We start from the raw sequence: 25364 nt of genomic DNA on the forward strand, positions 1-25364 counted from the left end.
ATACAAAGGTTGAAAACAATTCTAACAGTGGAATCGCTGGATCACGCTGGAAATGCTTGGAGAGCCACCGGTACCCCTGAAAAGTCGGATTTATACTTCCCACCAGGGGCTGTGAGAGCTGCTTTCGCTCTCCTTCCCCTGCATTCTGACCAACCTGAGGCATCATCCAACCTTCTCAGATTGTCAGTCTGAAAGGGACAGACTAGGGTTCCTTGTTCGATTTGCATCTGAAAGCCTCCTGTGGTGGGGGGGAAATCTCTCCCTACATCAGTTTTGGCTCAGTGAGAGGGGCTTAGAGACCAGCCTCTGGAACCAGCCGAGCCACTTGCCAAACTCTACAGCCTCGGTTTTTCCATCTGTAAAATGAGCATCCATCCTTAGACCAAGTTCATGGGGTTATTGAGAGGATCCAACAGAGCAATACAGAGTATCTAGTGCTACAAATGTTAGTGTGTTTCCCATCAAAGCAAAAAAACAATAAAAAACACCCCCCAAAATAAAAAACCGATTTCGACTGACCTAGTCAAAGGCCAATTAACAATTTTTGTGGTATCTGAAATCTCACCTTCTCCTTACTCGCCACCCCTGCTTGAGGGTGGAAAATGCAAATCAAATGCTGAAAAAGAAAACTTAAACTGTCACATTAAATGGTTGGTCTCCCTCGCTGAGCAACCTTGGGCGTGTTACATCTCTGAGCCTTGGTTTCTTCCTCTGTGAAACATGTTCACTCTACCTACCCAACCAGGTCGTTAGTGGAATGCAGAAGCGTCTGGCTCTGGCAAGCCCTCCACAGATGAGGCTCGCTATTGTTACTGTCAGCCACGAATCCCTCCAGTGGCTCAACCCACGTCCCCCAGCAGGACAGGTGGAGAGTAAATTCCCCTCAACTAATAGATGATTCACAAACACCTAAGATGCCAGGCTACTTGAAGACCCTCTGAGACTCTAAACACTGCGTAGGGCACTGGTGGAAGGGAATCCTCCAACTTTCTGGTCTGCCCTTTGAGACAGAATTATATCCTGAGAGGTTCAGCAAGCAGGTTGAGTGAGCAGCCTCCATTACCCCATTCCCTAGCGTCTAATAAGGAAAGACCCTCATGGATCTACTTCGTGAAAATATATTTGCCATGTTTTATCTTTTTAAATTTTCTCCTTGGGAAACGGGGTACACTCTGAATACTATGGTATTGCTCAAGTGACAGCTAAGTTACTTGTAAGCGGGGATGGCGCTGACATGGTTTCTCCATGTCCTTCAGTGCTGTACAGAATCTCATCTGGGTCTGTGCACAGTGGGGGAGAGTAATTCACCTGCTTTGAGGTTACAATTCACCCCACCATGAGTGAGTGCTATGGTCTGAATGTTTGTGTTCTCTCCAAAATTCATGTGTTGCAATCCTACCCCTGAATGTGATGGTATCAGGAGGTGGGGCCTTCACAAATGGGATTAGTGCCCTTATAAAAGAGACCCCCACAGAGCTCCCTAGCCCTTCTGCCATGTGAGGATACAATGAGAAGTCTGTGGCCCTGAAGAGGGCCTTCACCCGACCATGCTGGCACTCTGATCTCAACATCCAGCCTGCAGAACTGTAAGGAATATCTGTTGTTTGTAAGCCACCCACTTTGTGGTATTACTGAGCTAAGAGTTCTTTTCAAAGACCGCTGAAAGAGCCACACCATGTAAGAAACAGAGATACAATCAAAAGCACATCTCAAAGCATAATGGCTTCACTGTGGAGGAACCTGCCAGAGAACACCTTAGTCAAATGATCAAAGTTAACATCCCAAACAATGGAACAAACCAAGACCACGTGCCTCCTGATGCGAGACACCGAGAAGGTCACAGCATCCCTTGTGTAGTATTCCTGCCAAAAAAGGCAAAGCCCCAGTCTAATCACGAGGAAACATCAGGCAAACCTAATTCAAGGGAAATTCCACAAAACAACTGGCTTGTCGTCTTCAAAAATATTCGTGTCATTGAACACCGAGAGAGGCTGAGGAAATTCTAAATGAAAAGACGCTAATGGGACATGACAACTCAATGTGATACATGCTCCTGGACTGAAACCTGAATCAGAAAAAGAAAAATTGTTATAGGGATATTATCAGGCTGATAGGCAAAATGTGAATTAGGTCCGTAGCTAAGATAGCAGTGTTGGAGCGATGTGAAATTTCTTGGCACGGATAACTGTGCAGTGGCTATGCTGGAAAAGGTTCTTGCTTTTAGTAAATGTGCACCAACTATTTGGAGGTAAAAGTTGTCAGATTTGCAAAGCGTTTAGAAGATAGATAGATAGATAGATAAAGAGTGCGAGAGTCAGAGAATGATAAAGCAGATGTGGCAAAATATTACCAATTGATGAATCTTCATTGTGTTTTTGCAGCTTTTCTGTAAGTCACCTTGTTATCATAAACAATCAGGTGTGGTCCAAGGGGCCCATCAGGAATAACAAAGACACTCCAAACACTTGGGAAATTCCAAAAGTTTAGAGGCTCCCTCCCAGGAACGGGGGACCGAGGCCAGTGCATTCTTTCTTATGCAAAACCAGATTAAGTATTTTAGCTAAAAAAGTAAGGCATTTCTGCAAACATAGTCGTAGAGTACAAAATAGAAAATTCAGACGTTAAAATACCTCCTCCTGGCCCAAACTAAAATTATGTCCCTGTCTGGATGTAGATAGAAAAATAGACTGAAGTCCAAATGTATGCTTACTCTTTGTGCCAAGGACCATAAGTAATAAAAATAAGTGGGGAGAGCATGTGTGTAAATATGTCGGGCAAGCCATTTTCATGAATGAGGCATTTTAGGTCTTTGGAAGCCAAGCACGCACGTGGAGGTTCAAATCTGAGAAATGATTCTTGGAGGACAAAAACGAACAAACAAAACACACCACCGCAACAAAAGCCAGTGTGCTTTCGTTTGCTTAGCGTTGGGAACAATTCCATTACCAATCAGTCATCCTACAGTTAGTTAAAATACTGCCCTTAGATGACTGAGTTCCATACGTGACTGAATTTGCCTCCTTCTAATCCTAGATCTAGACTCTTTCTCCTGAAGTATGTGTTATCTGAGCTCTAGCACCTAAAATCATGCCTAAAGGACTAGGGGCCCACAGTTGCAAGTAAGGAGTTTGGGTTGGTGGTCTTGGCTCTGCTGACCAGCTGAACACCCTTGGGCAGGTCACTAAACCTCTCTGTGCTGAGTTTCATCCTCTGCGAAAGACTGATACCAGCACCTAGCCCCTTTATCTGCATAAGGATGCTTGAAGGGTAAAATGACAACCAAAATGAGAAAATGCCTTGATAAAGTTGAGAAACACCAGATACATGTGAGATGTATTACAGAAGAATTACTGAAGCCCGGAATGTAAGGTGACACCTGTAAGCTGTAAGCTGGTCTTTTTAATTTAAATTAATTTTTTTCCCAACTGTTGTCCAATTTGCTGGTTCCCCTGAGCTGGTGCCTAAACCTTTTTAGGTAATCTGCTGCTCTCCACTGTGGAATTTAGGCCATGCAGAGAGTGGGCAGGGGGAAATAGTCAATTAAATTTCCAAAGCAGAGTGCTTCAGTGGCTTATCCGGTTTATTGGCAGCCATACCATCTCTTCCATTCTCTCTCAGAAACCCTGTTGGTGACTTCCTGTAGTTCAAGAGACCTCTCTTTTAGATAGACTGGGGTCCACAGTCATTCAAGTGGTCTTTGGAGAGAATCCATGTACTTAGACAAAAATTACATCTTTATTTTCATTAACCTCTACCTGAGTGTAAGCATTTCCTTCAAGTATGCATGTAGGCACATCTCTTAGTCAGCACGGGCTGCTGTAACAAAGCACCATAGATTGGGTGGCTTCGACAACAGACATTTATTTCTCACAATTTTGGAAGCTGGGGAGTCCAAGACCAAGGTGCTGGCAGATTCAGTGTCTGGTGAGGGCCCACTTCCTGGCTTGTAGACACCCGCCTTCATTCAGACAAACGCTCAGTCCGTAACAGCAAGGAACCTCTGTTATTAGCAGTTCCTGTGACTGCATCAACAACAGAAATCACAGATATTTTCATATCTGTTCATGTTTTGCACTGCACTCTCATCACTATTTTGAATTTATGCTGGGTATGAGACCTCCTCGTAGATTGTGCTATTTAATGCATAAGGAAGCATGTATATTACTGCATCACAATGTTTACAACTCTTTTGGTAACTGTATGGAAATAGAATTGCTTTCATTCGTGATCCCAGGTTTTTTATTTTCTGCATTTATGTAATTCTGAGAAAGGGTCTAGAGGCTTCCTCAGATCGCCCTGGCACAAAAAGAGTTAAGAACCCCAAAGCTCACTCCACCCTGACTCGCCTCCCATTTCCTCATAACCAGACCCTGCGTTGTGAGGAAACAGGACTATGATTCACTTTTCTTTTCTTTTCCTTTTCTTTTTTCATTTAAAAAATTGAGTTAAAATTCATATAACATAAAGTTAACCATTTTAATGTGAACGATTCAGTGGCATTTAGTACATTCACAGTCGGGTGTAATCACCACCTCTAACTAGTTCCCAAACATTTTCATCACCGTAAAAGAAACCTTGGACCTATTAAGTCATCACGCCCTTTTCCTCCCTCCCCAATTCCTTGGCAGCCTCTAATCTCCTTTCTGTCTCTATGGAATTTGCCTATTCTAGATGATTCACATGAATGGAATCCAGAATATGTGGTCTTTCGTATCTGACTTCTTAGCGGTGTTCAAGGTCCTTCCACGTGGCAGCATGCATCAGCGCTTCATTCCTTTTGATGGCTAAATAATATTCCGTCGTATGGTTAGACCACATTTCATTTATCCATTCATCCATTGCGGGACATTTGGATCATTCTCACTTTTTGGGTATTGGAATAGTGCTGCTATGAACAAGAGTACAAGTATTTGAGTACATGCTTTCGATGCTGTTGGGCATACACCTGGGAGCGGAATTGCCGGGTCGCGTGGATATTCAGTGTTTAACTTTGTGAAGAATATGATCAGCTTTTACATCTTTAGTTAAATCTGTTTGCTAAAGTGAGATTTGGTCATTTTAGTGTCTGTGAACCATCTTGACCAACTCGGACAATTCACTCCTGGCTATAAATTGCACAGCATAAGCCTAGAACTCAACTCTCTTTTTCCTGGTGCTTTCATTTGCCCCATGTTGGGCCTTTGTGTGAAAAGATGACATCCTCCTCTTCTTCTTGCTTTGATGGAAATTATGTCTATGGGATTCTTTCCCTGGGAAGGCTCCAGGGAGGGTGGGCATCAGAGAGAATTGGGGAAGTGGGTGGGCGTGCTGGTAAAGGCTTGCTCCTTCATTGGCCTCGGTATGTGCCAGTCAGTTCTGATGCGCAAGTAAGCTGATTACTGCAGGCATCCGTCAGACAGGAAAAAATAACGTGGCAGAAAGGAAGGGAAGAGACCTGGTATGTGCACCCAGCACAGGTCCTAGGAAAAGGTGGTGACCTCCCCGGCTCACCAGCTCCAAGGACAACTAGGCTCAGATTGAAGCTTAGCACACGGTGGAGAGGCTGAACTGTCCCGTGCACACGCTCAAACTTTCCACTCTTGGGCAGCTGGGTGGGAATGACGAGAGAGGGCGTGCTAGGCAGAGGAAGAGACGGATGAGTCGATGGACCCATTCCTGGGTCCTAGGAAGAGCCAGGGGCACTGGGGGCACAGAGGGAATGAGAATGAAAGGGGCGGGACTGGCTTCATAACTTGGGGACACAGGGCAAAATGAAAACATGGGGACTTTGTTCAGAATTATGAAGAATTTCGAGATGGCAGCAGCAGAGCATTAAGCCAAGCACAGGGCCTCTGTGAGGGTGGGGCCTTGTGCGACAACACGGGTCACAGGCCCAAGAAACCAGCCTCGGGGAGGGGAAATGGTCAGGGTCAGCCAAGAAGGCTGATTAGGGCCCACGTGAGGTGTCCCCCCAAATTTGGGCCACTTGTCCATTGCCCACCTGAGTTTCATTTTTCTCCCCACAAAGCCATTCACCGCCTTCTGCTGACGACCTGGGAACTATATGCTACAGAAAAGCTTTGACGCCCAGCGAAGAAGCACATTACAACATATGAACACCTATTACTTGCTAATGATAGTTCTGCTTCACAACGGAATAAACAGTTTCATTTTTAACACAGGAGGCTGTCAATGCCCCCCCCTTTCCGATACGTTGTTTGACCTACTAGTTTTGTTTTAACCGTTGTAATATGAATGACTGCTGGGAAAAATATTAAAGTAGTGAAAAGCTGTGTGAAAATGCCACTGTTCCAGATAAAGAATCCCCTTTATTGCGAGCGTGCCAGGCTGTGTAGGAGAAGGCAAAGGGCAGATTGGGTGTCTGTAATGAAATCATTTGAAAATTGGAGCAGGCAAATTTTTAAGTGATACGATCCATTATGATATCTACGCTTAAAAGTTTTAATGATGGAAACCTTGGACGGTTTCTTGAGATGGAATATATAACTTTACCCTGATGTGGCCTACAGAACAAAAGTCTAAAGGCCTTAGGGTAGGATTCTAGAAAACTGTAGTGTTTAAATGAGGCAGCTTCTAGGCCGGCCAGTCCGGGTTCAGACACTGCCTCAGGCTTTCACTGTGTGGTTTGGGGTAAGTTATCTGATTCTCCAAGACTCCCTCGCCTGCAAAATGGGGGACCTTAGGGTGCCTCTGTCAGAGATGCCTGCAAGGATTTGGGGAGATTACACATGGAAAGCTCCCCCCTTTATGGTAAGCTCTCAAGAAATGTTTGCTATTATTATGGTCATGATTGCTGCTGCTGTTGCTTTTGTTGTGGCGGTTCTTGTTGTTCTTATTGCTATTACACCATCTGGCCCCTGCCTGCCTCTCCACATTATTTCCTCTGTCAGCTTCTCGCATTCGATGCAAGCCCCAGGCTAAAGGAAGCTACTCCTCGCCCCCTGCATGTACTCAAAGGTTCTCTGCCTTCTTTTTGTTGCCATTGCTGTGAGGGGGCTGAGGAACCACTTGAGGGGATGTTGTAGAGGTGAATTCAAGCCACAGAAGGGAACCGGGTTGAATGAGATCCCCTGTAAGTTCCCCTTGGCTCTAAGATTCCATCAGATCAACAAAGTGGACGGGAAAGTTAAGCAGCCCAGGGTCCGACATTCTCGAGATTGTTCTTTGACCCTCCCTGCTCTCCTGGTACTGCCCCCTCCTTTTTAGCCCCCTAGCTGAGGGAGCCTTCTGTTCCATTGCATGGAGTACAACGTGGAGCCCCCCGCCGAGCTGGGAATCCTAGTAGAGACGGGCCTCCGTGAGAGCACGAAGACTTGGTAGATAGATGTTGAGCAAGTTGCTTCAATTCTCTGAGCCTCAGTTTCTTCAGCAGTAAAATGGGGATATTTGCAGCCACTACACAGGGTGAGAACTGAATCAGATGTTGTACACAAAGGGCTTCAACAGAGGGTCTGACATACAGCTAGGCCACTAAATATCACCTCCCTGTCATCAAGTCTGGACTCGGGCTGGGTCTTTAAGGAGATTTAGATGAACAGATGGAGCTTGCAGGGTCACAGGGGAAAGTGGCTTGAGGCAGGTGGGGGCAGATGGAAGGAGGCCCTGAAAAGTGGACGAAGGGACCTGGGCCTGAGAAAGCAAAGAGTCGGGAGCCTTGCTTAGTCCCCGTTGCCCCTCCTCTTCTCTGGTCAGTGCCTTGCGTAAAATGTAATAGGTTAAAAATAATAGGATGAATTTTCCTGAACTCAGATTTCAAGGGCTGTTTCCCCAGCTTTGGAAATAGCTACAAATCTGTCCCCGGCCTGCCCTGGAAAGCAACATAAAACACAGTGTGCCCTGACACCGCTTCCTGGTTCCACTGGGCACAGGCTTCGACGTGGCCACCTTCCAGCGCAGGCTCTCTTGGCACGGTTTTCACGGGGTCTGTGGCCTCCCGAGGAGAGGAAGACAGGGCCTGGCTCAGGTGGGCTGTCTAGTCAGCTTTCGCTGGAGAGTCCTGAGCCCCGGGCACACGCTGCCGTTCTTTTGTCCCTCCAAGCCTCTGTCTTTTCTTGGGATTGAGAACTGGTGACCCAGCACGTGCTAACCCATTTTAGACGGTAGCTTCCAGGAGGCAGGAATTATCTCTGACGTCTGAAGCATCAATACTGGAAGGACTGAAGAGAAGAAAGCAAGGCGGCTAGAGTCACAGGTGCAGAGTGGGGCTGAGCCACGTGCAAGGACCTTCCTCACTGAAGCCAGTCAGTTCCATGCCATCCTTCACTGCTAACTGAGCAACTACTATGTACCAGGCATTGTGAGACACAAGGCAGCCTGCCTCCCGCTCTTCCTGGTGAGTCTCAGGTGCAGACCCAGGGCCGCCCCGGGGGGTGAAGAATTTTCTCAGCGTCAATAGTACCGAGTGGCTACTGGCCGAGTTATCCCAATGCTGGATCTCTAAGCCTCAGTTTCCGTATCTGTAAACCTCTCCTCATGGAAAGGCCCTGGGCATGAAAGGCGAAAACAAACATAAAGCCGCTATTACAGTGCCTGACTGAAATTTTATTGGCTGAAAAATTAGCAAAAGATCTCATGAAAATCTCAGTAAACTGGTACTTTAAAAGAGAAAGAACTAATACAAAAACATCTAAAATGTGCAATTAATTCCAAACACTGAGGATTTTTTCCTCAACCCTGCATCCTAAATAATAATACAACGCAAAACAGTAACAACGCTGTTACACACTGTCTGAAGCATTTCAGCCTCCCAGCAACCGTGGAAGGTTAAGTACTGAATGATCCCATTTCACAGATGAGAAAATACACAGAAAAATTAATTCACAGGCCAGGGTCACACAACTCGGGAATATTCCTTGAGTTCGCATTTGCTGCCATCTGCCTCCCGCTGCCCGTTCCATTCTTCCTAGAACCCCCGGAAAGTCCACAAGTCAAGCCTAACATGGCAGCCACTCTTCCTTTCAGGGAGTTGCTTCCTTCCCTTTCCCTTCCTCTCTATCCATTTCTAAAGAGACAGGCAGAAGGAAGGCTGCTTGTTGCCTAACTAGAAAAATGGTCCAGGGTTTACAAATTTCTACTCCGCCACTGCCCTCGGAGACATTGCGCTGCAAGGCCTGAGGAGAAGGCCCTGGGGAGAAGCAGGGAGCCTTAGTGTCGTACCTGTGTCATCCGGACACTCGGGGAGGAGAGAAGTGATTCTTGACAGCAGCTGGGTGAGGGGAAATGGACTCCCAGAACCCGACAGAAATGGTGTCAGCACGAAGCACCTGACGGCTGCAAAGGGCCAAAAATCCACCCTGCACGCTCCTTCCTGAGTTTCCACGATGAAGTGGACTCTTGGGCCAGTCAACTAGGGGAGGGTCAGGGGGACGTGTAACCAGAGACATGACATACTGTGCCTGCATGAAAAAGTCCAGTGCCCTCATTCGGGACCAGAATGACAGCGACCCAGCAGAGTGTGAACTGGGGAACCAGACGGTCACCTGCCCCTGCCCACCCTGTCCCCCTCCCTCCCCAGGAAGAAGGAAGTCTAGTGGACGCAGAAATGGGGAAGTCGGAGGTGCTCCTGCAGTGGCTTTCATGGGTCTATATAACAATTGACTCCAACCCCCAGTGAGACAAAAGCCTCGGCCATAAACAAGATTAGCAAGGGGTTTCTGGAAACATTTTCTGAGGACGCAGGGAGGGGGAAGGAGTTTTGTGCATACTGCTTTATGTGAAAACTCTCACAACCTGGCTCTTTTTCCCTTCACAGGCCATGTGCACCTCCCCTCTCCTCCCCCCATGGTATTTGTAACTGATTTCAGCCCAAGGGGAGGGGTCCCTAATATTCAGAGTCAGGTGCCATTTTGAAAACTCCTCTCTACCTAGAGCTCCCATATTTCCGGATGTAACTCAGAAACGCACTTCAAAATGGAATCCTGCTCGAAAGGCTCCTTTCAAAATACGGAGTTCGATTTTTAAATTGAATCTTCAAATTTTAGAGATAATGGGAGTGCAGTCTCTGGCCTTCCACCCGGGCCTCCCTGGCAATCACTTTTGTAATTTAGGAAAATCAGGAACAGGAAAGTAAAAGAACTTCTTCCTTGTCCGGCAGCAAGTCAATAGCAGAGCTTGAACTTGACATTTTCCTAAGAGGCAGGCGATGTACTCTATAAACTCCCGGTAAATTCACCGCCAACCCGCAAATATTCCGGTTATTTGATTTGGGTGCTAACCAAACTTACAGCATTTTTAAAAATATGCATGTTACAGTGAGAAAACTTTTTTTTTTTAATCACTTAAGGGTGCTTTACTTCCCACCCAAGTCTAGGAGAATGGCAGCGAGGAGACAAAGAAGGCCGGGGTGGGGCGTAGGGCTGCCACTGGCCTGAAAGCTGAAATCACGGGAATCGCACCGCTGCAGTGGGCGAGGCCCTGGGGCGAGGGACACTGCACCCTGGCTTGGGGATGTCTGTAACGGACAAAGGCAGCTTCGCAGTAAAGGAATGCTAGTCCCCCCTAGGTACCACCCAGGCCCTTAGTTATCACGCTCCGGTCCCCAAGAACAGGTTTGCGCGGCTGCTGCAAAAATCCATGATGACAGAACAGACATAAGGGGCTGGGGGAATGTACTATGAAGGAAGTGTGGCAGGGTGGGCTTTGCGCGTTTTATTTTTCCGCCCTCGCTGCGGTTACGTGCGTGGGTGGACACAGGGTGTGAGCCCCCAACGCCAGGCAGGCCCCGGACGCCGTTCCGGAGACGCGGCGCGAAGGAGTTAAGCGCGCCGGCGGTGACGTCACCTCATTTACATAGGAGCGCGCATATAGCGGCGCCCGGCGGGCCCTGCCCGGCACTCGGCGGCGACCACTGCGCAGGTCGGACCTCGTTCGCTCGTAACTCGCTCCGGTGAGCCCGGGGGCCCCTGCCTCCTGCCCTTTGCTCCCCTTCCCGCCCCGCGCCCGCATCCGTGAAGCCGAGCAAGAATGGTCCTCCCGGGAAAGGCGGCCCCTGGGGAGCTTGGGGGTGCTAGACCCTTCCAGATGCTGGGTAACGGGGTCGGGAACTCGGTGATTTTTTTTGTTTTTTAAGGATTTAAAAATTTCGCGTTTTGCTATGGCAGCTTCGAAGGGAACATTTTTTTTTCTTTCCTCCCCCGCCCCCCAAAGAAAAGCATTCTGCATCGCTTCTTAGGCGATGATGAATCAGGAACAGAAAGATCCTTTGTTCCAGCTCACACCCACCAAAGCCCGGAGCTTCACAGTCACATTTTTTCTCTCGCCTCCGATGGCTTCGTGGGCTGTATCTGTTTAGGTTTAAGACGGCTGGGCTGTATTATGAAATGTTTAAAACGCCCTTCTTGCAGGGGGATGTGTGCAGAGCTGCGGAGTCGCTCCTAAATGCAGATCAGCGTTGATCTAGAGGGTGTGGGGGGCAGCTTTGTGTGCGGCTGGCTCCATTGTTGAGCGAAAGGAAGGAAGCGGGTAGGGCGGTGGTCGGTGGCGCCCGGCAGCAGCTGCCGCCTTTGTGAGCAGAGAAGAAAGCAGGACGGCTCGCATCTTTGGGGAAGAGACGGGGGAGGAGCTGACAGTTTTGTGATTCACGCGGCATGGAAAGGTTAATTGAAAATTGCCTTGCAGCCAACCAGCACGGAGCTTTAATAATCTAATAATTGAGCGTTTAATATACCATATTAATATGCAAATGCCTTTATCCTTGTCTCTGTTCAAATGTTGTATATCACATAAATATTTCATGGTGGAATGCCTATTTGTGCTTGTAGAAATTTGTCTGATGAGGAGAGATGTCTTTAAACGAAAGTACTGAAATCCTATGCTCGGCTATACTGAATTCGCATCTCCAGCCCCCTCCATCTTTTTTTTTTTTTTCTTTTTCTTTTCCGGTCGCAGCGATTGAACAGGAGAAGCAAGCAGGCGAGTCGTAATGAGGCGTGCGCCGCCAATATGCACTGTACATTCCACGAGCATTGCCTTCTTATTTTACTTCTTTTAGCTGTTTAACTTTGTAAGATGCAAAGAGGTTGGATCGTTTAAATGACTGTGCTGCCCTTTTTCACATCAAAGAATGGAGAACTACTGACAACGAAGGCCGCGCCTGCTTCCCATCCGCCTGTCTGGCTGGCAGGGAAGGAAAAGAACTTGCATGTTGGTGAAGGAGGCTGGGTGGGACGACAGTGAAATCTAGAGTAAAGAGCAAGCTGGTCCAAGGTGTCCTGCGGGCTGTAAAATGCAGTTTAATCAGTGCCATTTTTTTTTTGTTGTTGTTCAAATGATTTTAATTATTGGAATGCACAATTTTTTTAATATGCGAATAAAAAGTTTTAAAACCTGGTTGGTGTGACGGTATGGTCTCTGAAAGGAGCATCTTATTCAGATGAAGCCTTTGCAAAAGGGTCAAAGGTGGGTGCCCTGGGGAGCGATAGATGACAAACACCTGGTCAGTTGGGCAAAACGACACAGAAATGGGTTTCATCCAGGTATGTGAAATAGCCCGTCTACACTAGGTAATTAGGAGATCATTTTCTTAACGGTCAATGAATTCCTAGTATCTAGCGTTGAACGCAAACTTTGATAGAAACATTTGCAGTGCTTAACTGTTGAAGGGTCTGTTATTAAGCCGACACTGAATTTATTGCATCTGATCAAGAAAATTAAGGTGGTGGTAAGTCACAGCACACTTTCAGGTGTCAAACTTGAGTTATTTAGACAATTATCAGTCCTGTCAGATAAGGAGAAAATGACATTTTTAACAGCTGCTTTATAAAAGGATTGAAGATACGTGCTTCCTCTTTGTCTAACGGCTGGTTCAAATTCAATATTTAAGATTGCTTTTGTAAGTGCACTTAACGGTTAATGAATATGACTTAATTCTCAACTTGGATACTGAAAACTGTCTTTGGATTTAAAGGACACCAGCTGGACAAGAATGGAATTTGTGCTGTTTAAATCTGATACGATTTAATTGGCTCACCTACAGTCAGGCCTTACCTTCGTTGAATCCTTGATGACTTCTCAATCATTTGAAATGCCTATTTTAACTGGTGGGTAAAAGCCAAGCCCTTGTTTTGGGGGGCGTTTAATGTGCAGAAAGAGGGAAATAAGAGTACCAAGTTTTTAAAGGAAAAGTGATGTCTTAACAAACGTCTTTAATGGATTCTTCCCTTATATAAGGAAGGGTGCAAAATTTTCAAGAGTAATTTTACTAAGTGGAAACAGCATTTAGTGACTAGCTAAGATTTACAATGCAAATGTTCAAGACGTTAAACTCGTCTGCCGTCACGCCCCCCGTTAAACTCGTCTGCCGTCACGCCCCCCGCTCCCACAACTGACTTGCAAAAATATCCATTTTTAAGGAGAGGGTGGAGGGCAAATTGCTGATTATTAAGCCGGTTGATTTCATTTCCTTGGCTCGACACTTATTTTGAGAAATGCACAGGAAACCATTTATCTGTGGTTTAGACAATCAACCAGACCGTCACCTAGAAGACTCTGCATTGCAAGGAAAGGGGATGTGTGCAGGCAACTGCCAAACCTGAGAGGCCTCAGCCTGCTGGATTCATCGAGAAAAGAGCAGTGAGCACACAGAGGTCTGGGAGCCTTCTCAAGGTGGAGCCTGGCCCTCCAGCCCTGCATTTTCTCCTCCTGCCTGTAAGGAAGGGTGTGGGCAAAATGAAAATGTCCATGGCACAAAGATAAACCAAGCCCACGTAGCTGTTTGCTCTGCATTTTTCAAACAAGGCAGAGATGAAATCAGATTGTAAGGAATGCACACAACTCAACTGTTCCTCAGCTTTTAAATAAAAGTGAGCGTTAAGGGGAAAGGGGTGAATCATGAAATCAAGTGATGGGAGAGAAGACCTTTCTCCTGGGAGGACAAAGCTCAAACGTAGCTCCCTCCCCCCCCAAAAAAAAGAAAGAAAATGAAAAATCTGGTAAGGATTGGCGCTTGGTGTGTGGTATGGGGAAATTGACAAGCTTCTGCATGTATCACGTTGTATACACTTCGCTGCTGCACCTGGACACGGATGCAGGGTGGGAGTGGGGAGGAGAGGCTGCTTTTTTTTTTTTTTTGATTTGGGAAGAGTTCTTTTTTCTTCCCAAGAGAGGGTCTTCCCAGATGGCTGGAGTATTTATGAATCAGTATGGGGATTTATACCCCTGCTATTGAGCTTCGAGTGGACAATGTTTTTCACAAGCACGAAGGGGACCTGAGGGTCACCGTTAGAATGAGGGATCCTTCCAATTGCAGGAGACCCTAGCCACCGCATCTTCGACCCTCTCCCCCCGCAAACCCCCAGGAGGAAACAGGCCAAGGGAGTTTATGTTCAAGCCGAAGGTCATACAGTCAGGTCTGGGCTGGGACTTAAGCAAACTTTGAATTGAGCAGGAAGAATAAAGCAAAAAGAGAGGAAGTAAAAGAGGCTTGTTTGGGACAGTCTTTTCATTTCTAAACCTCACAAATTCCTCAACCATCACAGCCACACTTTTCAGTCTTCCAATAGATGGAATTTTCAAGCTATTTTTCCAGGAGAGCAGCATAGCTTTGGGGCTGTATCTCTGAGGATTGTGTATATGGGGGAGCTGGGGGGAGGCATACGAAGTCGAAGTCTTAACAAACCCTCCCCGGTGCAGGGTCTCTTCCACCCTTGATAATCATTGCATCCCCTCCCACAGTCCTGTGAGTTAGATAATATCTCCTTGAAATATACCGGGAAGATCTCTTTATTTCCCTAAAGAAGCATCTTAACACCTCAAGACACAAAATGAAATAATTTTCTATTCTTTCTAAACATATGGGGCCAATTTTGTGCTTACTAGAAAGAGCAGCACGTTTTAGAAACAACATTATGGCCAAAAAAAGAAAAAGAAAAATCTTGAGCCTTTTTGTAGTTCAATAATGCAAACTGAAAACATTGTTTCATAGCATTGAAAGCACTTCACACTTTTTGAGAGTGGCTTACACACCAATCTAAGAGAATGAAACATCAATTTGAAGTTCAATTATATTTTATTTACAGGTAAGGAGAAGGGCCTAAATTAGAAATTTAAGACACAGATGTGCCATGAAATAAGCTAAGAAGAAGATACGTTTCTAAGACCTATATTTACCATGGCTCACGGGCCTAGCCACTCCGTGGCATGTGGGATCTTCCCGGACTGGGGCACGAACCCGTGTCCCCTGCATCGGCAGGCGGATTCTCAACCACTGCGCCACCAGGGAAGCCCCACATTTGTGTATTTTTTCTTCTACATCCAATAGTATGCCTTGCATAGTAGTGGACAAATATTAGGGCTTCAACAGACTCTCTTCCCCTCTTAATTGATGGGGACCTCATTTAACAAGTTTTTGAACATACTTTTGAGTATGTGAATATCATGCTCGATAGCACAATTTTTAAAATATATATATTTAATATATATATATAGTTTTTAATCAAGGAGACTATATAGGGACATTCTTCTCCATACTTATTGCTAATATCCACCTAAATATTTATAAAAAGGAAATTCACAATGTGGAATCTCCATTTGTGAAATTTAAGAATTCTTTTACAAATATATTTAAAGAGCTTTGAATGCTAATTTGCCACCATCCTTGATGTGTTGATTTTGAATCAACGCTTACAGTCAACTACATATTAATAAGCCAGAGCACTGGGTCATTCGTTCACTCCACGGGTGTTTATTGCCTGCCCGGTACATGCCAGGTACTTTATTTGCCACAAAGAGAGTCATAAATAAAATGTAGTCCCTGGGCTTCCCTGGTGGCACAGTGGTTGAGAGTCCGCCTGCCGATGCAGGGGACACGTGTTCGTGCCCCGGTCCGGGAAGATCCCACATGCCGCGGAGCGGCTGGGTCTGAGCCGTGGCCGCTGCGCCTGTGAGTCCGGAGCCTGTTCTCCGCAGCGGGAGAGGCCGCAGCGGTGAGAGGCCCGCGTACCGGAAAAAAAAAAAAAAGTGTGGTCCCTGCCCTTGCGTGTCTTCCCTTGGCTTAAGATGCCCTTTTCATCTAAACTTGAGTGGAAAATGCTAAGAAGTTATTCTTTTCCATTTTTAGGGTGAATGTCAAACCTAAGGGCTTTGTATTTTCAAATGAGTGCGAAGATCTCTGCTCTGCTTTGGTGTGGACTTTTTTCCAAATGTCTCTATAATGATTCCATTCAAATCTCTTCGAAAACTCAACGGTGAGTGACATTTGATGGAAACCACCTGATTCTTTGCATCACAATCAAAAATTTTATCAGCATAGAAAGATTGGGCATAATAACTCCTGCCTCTTATCTTTTGACAATCATTTATGAGGAATGCCCAAGACTTAGGAATGGACTGCCTGGGTATTATTTTAAAATCTATCTTTTTCTAGGATTTTATCATTGAGATGCAGGATTTCCAGAGAAACACTTCTCTCTTTTTTTTGAACTTTATTTTATTGAAGCATAGTTGATTTACAATGTTGTGTTGGTTTCAGGTGTACAGCAAAGCGATTCAGTTATATATACATATATATCTATTCTTTTTCAGATTCTTTTCCCTTATAGGTTATCACAGAATACTGAGTAGAGCTCCCTGTGCTGTGCAGTAGGTCCTTGTTGTTTATCTATTTTATATATAGCAGTGTGTACCTGTTCATCCCAGACTCCTGATTTATCCCCTCCCTTCCCCCCAGCTTTCTCCTTTGGTAACCATAGTTTGTTTCTTATGTCTGTCCAGAGAAACATTTCTTATTGCTAAATCCTTACCCTTCCTCTGTCAACCTTCCTTCTCCAATTTGACTAAGATTGTCAGAGGCAAAAACAGTCATTCAAATTTTGAAATCCGCAGAGAATGTAGCAAAATGGCGACCACGTGAGGATATCTGTAAGCCTAGCACCTGGCTGACGGATGGCTGGGTCACTTCTGTTTAGTAGGACTCCAGAGCTTTGAACCTCAACAGAGAGGGACAGGTTACGTTCATGATCTATTCAAAGCAGTTGGAGCTATTCCTGTCCCATTATTGTCAAGCCACAGGAAATTATGCCTTTCCTCATTACCATACTGAGCTCTGTAAGTGGCTGGTACCCTTTGGATACCCTTTGGCTACACAGAGACCTTGTGATAGTGTTTTCCCAATCTAGAAACAAAAATATTTCGTAAGATTAAATATATATACTATTTATATATACATAATATTATATATATTGACTGTCATCCATTTATTTCAACCAAATGTCATGGCTTGCATGGAGGGTGGAAAAAAATCATTCTTTATTTATTCAGCAAACATGTATTGAGCATCTCCTGTGTACCCAGCTCTTTCCTAGCCGCTGGGGATAGGAATCGGAATTCCTAGGAATCAGAGCCGGGCCTGATGGGAGAGGCAGACCCGTGTGAGCGAACAGCCACATACAGCATGAGCCATAGATCGGTTTGTTTACCCAAAAAATTCACCGAGCTCCATGTTTGCCAGGTAATACTTTGGGCTGGGACATCCACAGCAAGCAGATTGTAAAGGGCCCTCCTGCTTGGCTAAGGAGTTTATTAACTGCTCTTTGGCAACTAGGAGCTATCAGAAGTAAAATCCCTTAGCGCACTTACGACAGTTTGTAGATTCTTCCTGTTCGGAATGAAGCTACCTGGAGGGTAGGGCAAAGAAGTGGCTACCCATACTTGTCATCGACAAAGCAGATTATCCATGTGACATTAACTGAGTATGAGAAGGTAATAAATCAGACTTTCATTGGTATTTCCTGGTCTACATTTCAACAAGACAGGCTGTCACACCTCCATATTGGAAACACTTTTCATGTTGACTTGCTTCCAATTTTTATACTGGTGTGGACAGAGGGTTAATATATTTGAAATGGTTAAAATGACTTTTTTTTTTTTTGGTGGGATCTCTGAGGTTTGCAGTGCCTTATCCTAGAGTTTGTACTTTAAAAGCTGGTCTTCAGGGCTTCCCCGGTGGCGCAGTGGTCGAGAGTCCGCCTGCTGATGCAGGGGACGTGGGTTCGTGCCCCGGTCTGGGAAGATCCCACATGCCGTGGAGCGGCTGGGCCCATGAGCCATGGCCGCTGAGCCTGCGCGTCCAGAGCCTGTGCTCCGCAACGGGAGAGGCCTCAACAGTGAGAGGCCCGCGTACCGCATAAAAAAAAAAAAAAGCTAGTCTTCAATCATGTATGAGTTTCTCCGTGTCTTCTCCTCTTCTTTTCTCTTCTAAGGACACTTGCCATTGGATTTAGGGCCCACCCAGGCAATCCAGGATGGTTTCATCACAAGATCCTTAAATATGCAAAAACTCCTTTTCCAAGTAAGTCAATATTCACAAGTTCCAGGGATTTGACGGGGATAGAGCTCTTGGGGGGCCACCATCTAACCCACTAGGAATCATGACCCATAGATCTAGTTACACCACAGTGGTTGAAGTGGTAAACTGGTGATCAGCTCTGAAGTGGTAAACTGGTGATCAGCTCTGTGGGCAGAGACATTTTACTGAAGAAGTGGGTTTGTGGGAGGAGAGAGGATAATTGCAGTTTTTTCATATTTATCAGAAACTTACTCCATGGTATAAGGAGTCCTAAGAAGAAACTTCTAGGAGCTGTGAGTGAGTGGGGACCAAGGGGAATGGAATGGAAGGAACATCAAAGGTTGGCGATTGGTTGTATGTTTACTATGATGACAGAGGTGAGGAACACAGGTGGTCATAGGATAAAACAATTGTTCTGGTACAGTAATTGGAAATGTCCACCAGGCAAATGCAAAATACCATCTGGGAAAATAAGTAAATATAGTAGTAGAAGTAATTGGAGAGACCAGTCATGAAAATTAAAAAGAAAACAACGAAGTAAAAAGAATATAAACTGGGTTATTTGAAGAAAGGATTGTAATATGTAACCCTGACGTTATCATTTCAAAAATTATTGTTTAATTTCAGCTAGGAAGACAAAAGCACCGTGAGTTCTTATATCCAAACATAAATTCTTGAAGCCAAACAGATATGCCTAATGTATTCCTCAAAGATTCCACTGACTTTCTCTTTAAAAGCCCCATGTTATCACAGAGATGCATGAATACATACATGTGCCAAGAACAAACATATTGGCAACTAATGTTTTGAACCTTCATCTACTCAGGCCTGCTTTTCTGAAATAGGTTATGAAGTTTCCCGTCAGGAGAGATGGATACGAAAAAGTCCATCTGTTTAGGTCCTCAACCCAAGTAGCAAAGAATTAATTATTCAGATCGGAAAGAGGTGAGGTCAATTGACGCTAACCCAGACATTAAGGACTGCCTGCCCCAAGGAAGGCAACGCTTTTGACCGTATCCCCTTGAAACAGCTATGATGTATTTTCTTTCCTCTTCTCCTGGAAGCTGACGCCTATGTATGTTGATGTCTATATATGTTTAGAATTTCTCAGGTATTTGGCTTGACCAAGGCCAGTTGTGACTTGGGGCCCTGCTGCCATGCTTGGTACTACAGGTGTTTCCAATTAGGGCTTCATTAGGGTGCAGGCGTGGTTAAGGCTTTGGATCACAGGACCAGGCAAACAGAGCTGTGAGGGGCTTAGGCTTAGCTGAGGAAAGAAAGCGGAAAGGGTGGTCTCCAAACTAGAGAGCTGACTGCTATTCTAACCTTGACTTCCCCAATCCAGCGCCCCCTCAAGCTTGGGCCACACCCTAGAGCCTGGTTTTCAAACCACAGCCACCCCGTCCCCTTCCAGTTTCAGGAAATCAGTTTAGTTGATTCTTGCCAGCATGAAAAACAAAGCAAAGCAAAAAAAATGAACAAGCCAAAACAAATCACTAAAGAGCAACAGAACGGGAAGGACCAGGCTCTCCTGCATGGTAAAGGTAGGTTACTGTTTAATCAAACTTTGTTTCAGTTATTTATGTGAGAGTGTGTATGTGTGTTCAACCAGCCTGTGATGTAAGATGTTTTCTCAGTGTGAGTCAGAGGCACATTTATCAAGACATCCATCCCCCAGCCTCCTGCCTCCTCATGGCCTCGTTTCCTGCCTTTTCTCAGTCTAGCCCCCACTACTCATCAATCACTTGGCATTGATTTAAAACTCTCACCTCCCCAGGCCCTTCCCAAGTCGCCCTGTACACCCCAGTTCTGACACTCCTCCAAGGGCCTCTGTTTTCCATTCCTTTGTCCAGCCTCCCAGGTACTAATAGACACAAGATACAGTCTTCCATGCCATCACCACTGGACTTGTCTCTTGTTCCTGGTCCGCTCCCTATTAGCTGTGCAGCCTTGCATATGCTTCATAACTGCTCTGAGCTTCTCTTTTCTCCTCTGCAAAGTGGGGAAGGGGAATGGTCCCAACGTGTGGCCTTCTCCTGAGGGCTGAAGGAGATATGTGCACCTTGTACGTTAAAGGTGTTCAATACACGGTGGCTTTTATAATAAGGACGTTCTCCTACAGAACCACAGTACCAAGATTGAATTCAGGAAATGGACCATCCAGTGTACTGCTATTATCATCGAAGCTGAAGCCCAGATTTGAATTTTGCCAGTTGCTCCGTTAATGTCTTTGCCAGCCTTTTTTTTCCTCCTCACCGGGATCCAGTGCAGGCTCACGAGAGGCATTTAGTTCTTGTGCCTCTTTAATCTGAAACCATCCTTCAGCTGTTCTTTGTCTCTCACATTTCGGAAGAATACAGACCAGCTGGTTTGTCAACTTTCTCTCAGTTGGGTTTGCCTCCTGTTTTTTCACGGGTAGAATCCGATCATTTTGGTAGGAGCGCCCGGTGAGGGATGTCGTGTCCTCGGTTTTTCACAGGAGAGGCACGTGACGTCCAGTTGTTGCCATCGCTGATGGTGACGAGGGACCGCTTGCTTCCAGGGTTGCCACCAGCTTTCTCTGCTGGGAAACTAGCGTTTTCCCTTTGTCATTAATAACCTGTGGGGAGATACTTTGAGACTCAGGTCTCCTGTATCTCATCAAACTTTTACCACGTGGTTTCAGCATTTATGGGTGATGCTTGTCCGAACCCGTGCTATCTATGATGTCAGCAAAAAGGCGAATCTCTAACTCTGTCATTCCTTCTAACGTGAACATGATTTTTATGTGTTCCACCTTAGACGTCTAAACCAATGAATGCCATTTAGAAATTTATATGCCAACAATATGGAAAATAAAAGCAACTTATTTATGTAGGCCTGTGGGCTTGTTCTGCTTGATGAGACTCAACATTGTAGAGATGTCATGTTATAGGGAATCTTTTCAAAGGCCCTGTCAACATACGGCTGATGCATGTAAATCAACTATACTCCAATATGGTATTTTAGAAAATTCTTTGGGGGTTGCACCGCACGGCTTGTGGAATCTCAGTTCCCCGACCAGGGATTGAACCCGGGCCTCTGCAGTGAAAGCACCAAATCCTAACCACTAGACCATCAGGGAACTCCTTAAAATAAAAATTAAAAAAAAAAAAGAAAAGAAGATATGGCTGGACTTCCCTGGCGGTCCAGTGGCTGGGACTCCGCGATTCCAATGCAGAGGATGTGGATTTGAGCCCTGGTCGGGGAACTAAGATCCCACATGCCGCAGGAGCGGCCAAAAATAAATAAATTTTAAAAAGTAAAATAATCTTTAAAAAAAATGATACGGCTGATGCAGGCCTGTGCTGTCATTTCATCTTTAAGAGTCATCTTAGGGCTTGTTTGCAATCAACACTCTCACGTGTCACGGCTGTGCTTTTTCAAAAGATTACAGAGGCATATGTGTAAATCGCATTCCCATTCAATTCAAACTAGATCTTTAACATTAATTTTGATCAACCGCACATCTCATGGAGTTCCCATGATTGGCAGAGAAATTGCTCGTCATTAGTGGCTCCAGCAAGGGCTTGTAGAAGGACGGGAGAGGCAGATGCTTTTCGGGTTCCTGGTGGACAACAGACGTTGGCGTGATAAAGGAAAACTGCACCGCTGGAATCACTGGGCGCGGCCTTCAGCACTTCTGCTTCTGCACCGCGGGAAGAAGGTTTCTGCTCTTTGAGAACCAGGAAGTGGCTTCAGAATTTTGGCTTTGAATTCGGTCAGGTGCCTGCCTTTCAGCAGTCCTTGAACAAACATCACCTGTTGATTAGTCAAACACACATTTCCAACACTAGTATGAGAGGAATAATGGATGGATAGAGCTTCAAGAATGTCTGGCCCTCTTCCACTTTCTACCTGGAAAAAATGTCTTCACCTGAATACTGTTGTTTGCTTATAGCCGTGGCACCCTACCTATCTGAGTCGTGAGGCCGGTGTTGATGCAGCTGCCTATCCGGACAGTGAGTCACTCCCAGGAGCATTTTCAAGATGCCCTGGCCACATATTTGTCATGGAAACCAGGAAAAAGTCTCTGCTTTCAGTGGGAGCATGTCCTCAGGAGAGGCAGAGTCTCCAGTATGTAATCATAAACAGTACAAATTTTCTCCCATTTTGGGGACGTGGGGGATAGAGGTTGACTTTTTTACGCGTCCCCTGCATCGGCAGGCGGACTCTTAACCGCTGTGCCACCAGGGAAGCCCGAGGTTGACCTTTTAAAAGTATTTTTATTTGTAGTTTTTATTTTTAAAATTTATTATATTGAAGTATAGTTGATTTACAATGTTGTGTTAATTTCTACTGTACAGCAAAGTAAGTCAGTTATGCATATGTATACATTCTGTTTCTTATTCTTTTCCATTATGGTTTATCACAGGATATTGAATACAGTTCTCTGTGCTATACAGTTCGTCCTTGTTGTTTATCCAATCTCTATGTAGTAGTTTGCATCTGCTAATCCCAAACTCCCAATCCATCCCTCCCCCACTGCTAAAATTATTTTTAATTATTAAAATTGTTTGAACAGAGACCACATTTATCTGGTTCAAATATTAAAACAATATGAGAAGTATATTTCCCTTCAACAGATTTCCCTTGCTCTCTTTACTAGTTTCTTGTTTAGCCTCCAACGTATACGTGAAAGCAAATATATATTTTTAACTCTCCTCTCGTTACACAACTGGTATTTAATATGGTATTCTTAAACTTTAAAAATTATTATACAGTAATACACATCTGTTTATTTAAAATAAATCACACAGTATAGAATAGAGTGAATGAAAAAGTTCTCCGAACCTCCAGCCCATGTTCCCGAGGTAGCTAGTTACCAGTTTTTTGTGAGCCATTCCAGATGTTAAAATTGTTTTAGAAACTTGAGAGCTGCTTGCTAAACACAGCCACTATTAAAAATTAAATGATATAAACGTACAACAAAATAAATTATTAAAAGTAAAGGTCATAGATACTCATAGCTCATCACTGCCTACTTATTTTAACTACATTTTACTACAATCTATGCTCTCGAGGTTGATTATGTTACAGGTACCATCTTTATGGTGGAAATATAAAATGATGGCATATACAACATTGTAAATCAACTATACTTCAATCAAAAAAAAAGGAAAATGATGGCTACTGGTTATCTCTTCTCAACTCTTCTTGAGGGCTTTACACCTCTATTGACATAGAATGTAGAAGTTGCTTCATTGAAATTAATCAAAAATATCAACTTAGGAAATGTAAAGATGCAACAAACGTGTCAACACTGTTATTTTTAAATTTAAAGAAAATCGGCATGAGAATAAATGACATTGCTTAGTTAGGAAAAATAAATGGCTACTTCTCATGGATGTCCAGGTAGCCTTTCCCTTTTTTTTAATCTAAATGGCCAAGTAGACAAGGTCTGTCCTCCCTCATCCTGGAAAATTTCATCTCTCAGCCACCTGTCACTATTTGGATGGTCATTCCAGTGTCTCCCCTGGTCCTAAATTCTCCTGCTTCTCTTCACTCATTTTTTTCTCTGGCTGTACTTCTTCTATCCCTTAAATATTGGTTTGTGCAATGAGCCAACCTTGAGCTTACACTCTTCCTCGTCTGCATTCTTCCTTGTCTATGCTCTTCCTTTCCCCATGGCTTTACCTAGTACGTTTCTTTAACCTGATGACTCTAGGATTCCTTTGGATTCCATCTGACTCTCTCTCGGGCTCCATCTGGCTAGACATCTCCACGTGATCATCGCTTAAAGTCATCCTGTCTACAGAACTTGTCCTCCCCACTTAGTCAATGGCATCATTATCATTCAAGTAACTTGACAAGTCAGCTGTATCTTGTGACTCACCAGTCACATCCATCACTCACCAGCAGTGGGAATCTAATCCAAACATTGCTCTACAACCTCCAGCCGTGTCCTTGGGTTCAGACTTTCCCTTCCATCAGACTCTTTCTTCCCTCCATGCCCCAGCCTCATCCCAGTTACCTTCCAAGGCCCAAGTCCTTTCACATCCTCCAAGAAGTCTCCCTAGATCCTCGCTCAGATTGATTCTGTCTTCCTGCAATCCCCACTGCATTCTGCTGGTACTTTCTATGAAGACTTAGAGTCTACCCCTCTCTGGAGTAGGGTAATTACCTAAATCTCGATTTCCCTCCCCCAGATTGGAGGCTCCTGGGCTGGAGAGGGACAGAAGAGATCCTAGCATGGAGCTCTGCGGAGTACGTGCTTGAGAAATGTGAGTTGAATCGTTTTCTATCGAATTTATGCACAACGTATAGGAATCTTGCCAGTGAAAGGTGTAGGAAAGAGCTAGTTTTCCCCACCCCAGGGGTCACAGATGCATGTGGTTACAGGTGCCCGGCACAGGTCACATAAATAACTGGAGAGGTCAAGCTCTGTCGAGAGAGGAAGCAGCCCCTTCTTAGCTCAAGCCACTTAACCATAAGGAAACACGGATCCAGTGTTGCCAAGTCTTCCAGTTATTCAAGAGAAGGCAGAGATAGGGATTTTTAAATGTGCAATCTCCCAAGTTATAGTTATTGGTAACTAGAGACATTTTAACCTTTTATTGTAAAATTGAAAAAAGGAAACTACAAAAACCCACAAACATAGAGTTTAATGCGTTATTATGAGGCAAACATCCAACTCTTCTAATGGAAACTCAGGTCAAGAAATAGAACTTGGCCACCTACCCCAGGAGCCTACCTGGGCTCCATTCCAGTCTCAGCACCCCCAAATGAACCCCTTCTGTACATTTATACTAATAATTTGCTTTCATTTTCTTATGGTTTTAGCATTTGGGTGTGCACCCCCAGGTGCTATACTCTAACTGAACGCAAATTGAGTCTGAGTCATTTTTTAAAACTTGTGTCTTTTCATCTGCAGATCCCCCCTCTGGCGCTTCCCTTTCCTTACAATTTCTTTTTGTTGAAGTACCTGGGGTATTTGACTTGTAAAGTTTCTCACAGTCTGGATTTGTTTACTGAGTGGTGCAGCTCATCATGTGGTCTGCACTTCCTGTACTTTGACATCTAGATCCACAACTTGTTCATTAATTAAAACATTGTTTTCAATTGC

At 44.9% G+C, this 25364-nt stretch overlaps 1 protein-coding gene across 4 annotated transcripts in view; it reads left to right on the plus strand.

Moving 5' to 3' along the window:
• LOC112409742 (toll-like receptor 8) overlaps positions 1 to 25364 on the plus strand; it is a 144202-nt gene that overhangs the window by 82129 nt on the left and 36709 nt on the right. The window contains exons 1-6 of one of the 4 annotated variants that reach the window (XR_003005221.1): positions 11556 to 13037; positions 16055 to 16181; positions 17287 to 17443; positions 18195 to 18283; positions 18525 to 19824; positions 24448 to 24522. The gene's annotated coding sequence lies outside the window, so the exon portion shown is untranslated. Of the gene's footprint in view, positions 1 to 11555; positions 13038 to 16054; positions 16182 to 17286; positions 17444 to 18019; positions 18284 to 18524; positions 19825 to 21468; positions 22376 to 24447; positions 24523 to 25364 lie in introns of those variants that run through there. The other 3 variants (XR_003005222.1, XR_003005224.1, XR_003005223.1) reach the window with 3 other exon arrangements.

Source organism: Neophocaena asiaeorientalis, unplaced genomic scaffold, assembly GCF_003031525.2.
Source record: "Neophocaena asiaeorientalis asiaeorientalis breed wild unplaced genomic scaffold, Neophocaena_asiaeorientalis_V1.1 scaffold295, whole genome shotgun sequence".
Taxonomy (NCBI): Eukaryota; Metazoa; Chordata; class Mammalia; order Artiodactyla; family Phocoenidae; genus Neophocaena; species Neophocaena asiaeorientalis.